This window comes from Antechinus flavipes, chromosome 4, assembly GCF_016432865.1.
Source record: "Antechinus flavipes isolate AdamAnt ecotype Samford, QLD, Australia chromosome 4, AdamAnt_v2, whole genome shotgun sequence".
Classification (NCBI taxonomy): domain Eukaryota; kingdom Metazoa; phylum Chordata; class Mammalia; order Dasyuromorphia; family Dasyuridae; genus Antechinus; species Antechinus flavipes.
In genome coordinates, this window is record NC_067401.1 from 184,565,736 (window position 1) to 184,569,354 (window position 3,619).

Here is a 3,619-nt window from a genome sequence, read left to right on the forward strand (position 1 = left end):
ATTACCAAACTTCCCACAAATCATGTAAACCCTAATTCCATGATGCCATTTACCCTACGGTTCTTTATTCTGTACTCCCCAAATCCCAATAAATTTACCTGCTTGCTTTCTGCTTTTTGCTATCTTCCTCTTTTGGAATTTAGCTGCATTAATTAGTATTGCAATCATAATAAAACTTTGCTTCTTGACTTGGAGAGAGTCTAAGCCTCAGAATTCTTTTGGAACACCTCTGTCACTGGTCCAAAATCCCAATGTTTTGGGATCTTCCTTAATCCCAATACTTTTACTTCCTACTTTATCCTCTTATTACTTAACCTATACCCCCTCTAAGGATCCCTTCCTTATCATTTGCTCTTTTTCTTTTCTCCTTGCCCTCTTGTTTGTTTTTTGTTTGTTTGTTTTTTTAATTATAGCTTTTTATTGACAGAACATATGCCTGGGTAATTTTTACAACATTATCCCTTGCACTTCTGTTCCAATATCTTAGATACAATATATGTGTGCAGATCTGTTCAGTTCTCTTGTTGCATGAGGAAAATTGGATTCAGAAGGTAAAAATAACCTGGAAAGAAAAACAAAAATGCAAGTAGTCCACCTTCATTTCCCAGTGTTCCTCCTCTGGGTGTAGCTGATTCTGTCCATCATGGATCATTTGGAACTGAATTGGATCTTCTTTTTGTTGAAGATATCCACTTCCATCAGAATACATCTTCATATAATATTGTTATTGAAGTGTATCAGTTCATGTAAGTCTCTCCAAGCCTCTCTGTATTCATCCTGCTGATTATTTCTTACAGAACAACAATATTCTATAACATTCATATACCACAATTTTACCCAACCATTCTCCAACTGATAGGCATCCATCAATTTCCAGTTTCTAGCCACTACAAAAAGGGCTGCCACAAACATTTTTTCCCTCTTGTTTTTATCTGAATTTAGAAGGTTTTTACAGTCTTCCAAATATATATGTTGCTCCCTTTTTATTCCATTCCTGTTAATCCCCACACTCATTTATACCTGCCCCTTAGCCTATTCTTTCACCCTCTTATTTCTTTATAAATGAGAAGACTTTTATTCCCTCCAAAATGTATATTTTGTTCTCTTCAACCTAGATCTGTTGTGGATAGGGTTTCTTCTAAAAGTCCTTGCCTTATCTTCTCCCCTCTCTCTATTCCTTTATTCTTTTATTTCTTTCTGAATTTATAACTTTTTTTTCATTTTGAGACTTGACAGAAGTCTCAAATCAAGAAATTTTTTTTTATTAAAGCTTTTTATTTTCAAAACATATGCATGGATATTTTTTCAACATTGACCTTGCAAAACTTTGTGTTCCAAATTTTTCCCTCCTTTCTCTCCATCCCCTCCCCTAGATGGCAAGTAATCCAATATATGTTGAAAATATATATGTTAAATCCAATATATGTATACATATACAATTATCATGCTGATATCATGAATCATATCAAAAATCACATCAAAAAGGAAGAAAAAATGAGAAAGAAAACAAAATGCAAGCAAACAATAACAAAAACAGTGAAAGGTGCAGTCCACATTCAGGTCCTATTGTCCTCTCTCTGGTGCAGATAGCTTTCTTCATCACAACACAATTGAAACTGTCCTGAATCATCTCATTGTTGATGAGAGTCATGTCTATCAGAAGTGATCTTCACATAATCTTTTTGCTGTGGACAATGATCTCCTGGTTTTGCTCACTATCACTTAGCATCAATCAGTTCACGTAAGTCTTTCCAGGCCTCTGAAATCATCCTGCTGATCATTTCTTATAAAACAAAAATATTCCATAACATTCCTATACTATAACTTATTCAGCCATTTCCACCTGATGAGCATCCACTCACTTTCTGTTTCTTGACACTACAAAAAAGGCTGCCACAAACATTCTTGCACATGTGGGTCCCTTTCCCTCCTTTAAGATCTCTTTGGGATACAAGCTTAATAGTAACACTGCTGGATCAAAGGTTATGCACAGTTTGATAACTTTTTGAGCATAGTTCCAAATTGGTCTCCAGAATGGTTGGATCACTTTACAATTCCACCAACAATGTATTAGTGTCACAGTTTTCCTACCCCCTCCAACATTTGTCATTATTTTTTCTGTCATCTTAGCTAATCTGAGAAGTGTATATATACAGTCTCTCTAAAGATAGAAAAAGTAGAGAAAAGTTAGAGATGTTGGCAAGATGGAAGATTGTTGGCAAGTTGAAAGGGAAGTGTTATATAGTGAACAGACACAAGGGCAAAGAACTAATAGAGGACAGAATGAAAATGTGAACTTCTAATTTGATGAGAAGCTAATGAATCTTGGCTCACTGTTCTAGAGAGATATTAGAGACAGCTGAGTGAAGGTTCTTTTTCAAAGTGGAAAAAAACAGTTTTATTTTTCTTTCCAGTGGAAGGAAAGTGAGGAAAGGTGAGGATATAGGATGAGGCAATTCTAAGAAGGTTATTGGTTCCTCCGGGATCTCTTACCTTTCTTAATCTAATTGATTTAGATCAAGAACTGAAAGATCTGTGAGTAGATCGTTCAGTGGACAAAAGATAGGCAGATATACAACAGAATGGAATGGCCTTTCTATGCTTATTTTGCCTATCAAAATTCTACCAATTATCAGCTCAAATGTTATTCCTGACCCAAACCTTGTTTGATTTCCTCAGTACAGAATGCTCAGTACAGAGATGGAGAGAGGAGAGAGGAGAGGGGAGAGAGAGGAGAGGAGAGAGGAGAGAGGGGAGAGGGGAGAGAGAGGAGAGGAGAGAGGAGAGAGGGGAGAGAGGACAGAGGGGAGAGGAGAGAGGGGAGAGAGGAGAGAAAGGGGAGAAGGGAAAGGAGAGAGGGGAGAGAGGAGAGAGAGGGGAGAAGGGAAAGGAGAGAGGGGAGAGGAAAAGGGAGAGAGGGGAGAGAGGAGAGAGGGGAGAGAGGAAAGGGGAGAAGGGAAAGAGGGGAGAGGAGAGAGGGGAGAGAGGAGAGGGGAGAAAAGAAAGGGGAGAGAGGAGAGGGGGGAGAGGGGAGATCGGGGAAAAGGGAGAGGGGAGAGAGGGGAGATCGGGGAGATCGAAGGGGACAAGGGGCGGAGTTGAGGACCCCTCCCATTCTTCCAACTTCCAACAAAGGCGTTGTTTCCTGGAAGAAGCGGTAGCTCGGAATCTAAGTTCGGGGCCAGGCGTCCTCAATTCTAGTCTTCGGGGGGGGGGGGGGGGGGGGGTGGCTGAAGTCTCGCTCTAAATTGAAGATCCTAGAAATTCACTCTCTCGGCTCACAGCCATACATACCATACACAGCTTCAGAAGTTTCTCTCTAGCCTTACTATTTTGTCGGCTCGTTGGTCTAGGGGTATGATTCTCGCTTCGGGTGCGAGAGGTCCCGGGTTCAAATCCCGGACGAGCCCATTTTTGTCATTTTAATTCTTAACATAACTCCAAAAAACCTGGAAAATGTGGTCGTGTTACCTGTGAGTGAGACAGAAAGAAGAAAGTGGGGAGGAAAATGACATTTTTGGGGACGGACTCGAGTTTAGCGGTCCCTGAAGAATGAAAAGGGAAAGGAATTTGGGTGAGCATTTTAAAGAAAAAAAAATCAATCAAAAACCTTTCAGCT

At 39.8% G+C, this 3,619-nt stretch overlaps 1 non-coding gene across 1 annotated transcript; it reads left to right on the forward strand.

The window, feature by feature from the left end:
- Positions 1–3,338: 3,338 nt before the first annotated feature.
- Positions 3,339–3,410, forward strand: TRNAP-CGG (transfer RNA proline (anticodon CGG)). Its single transcript has one exon. It is a non-coding gene; the product is annotated as a tRNA-Pro (tRNA).
- Positions 3,411–3,619: the final 209 nt, after the last annotated feature.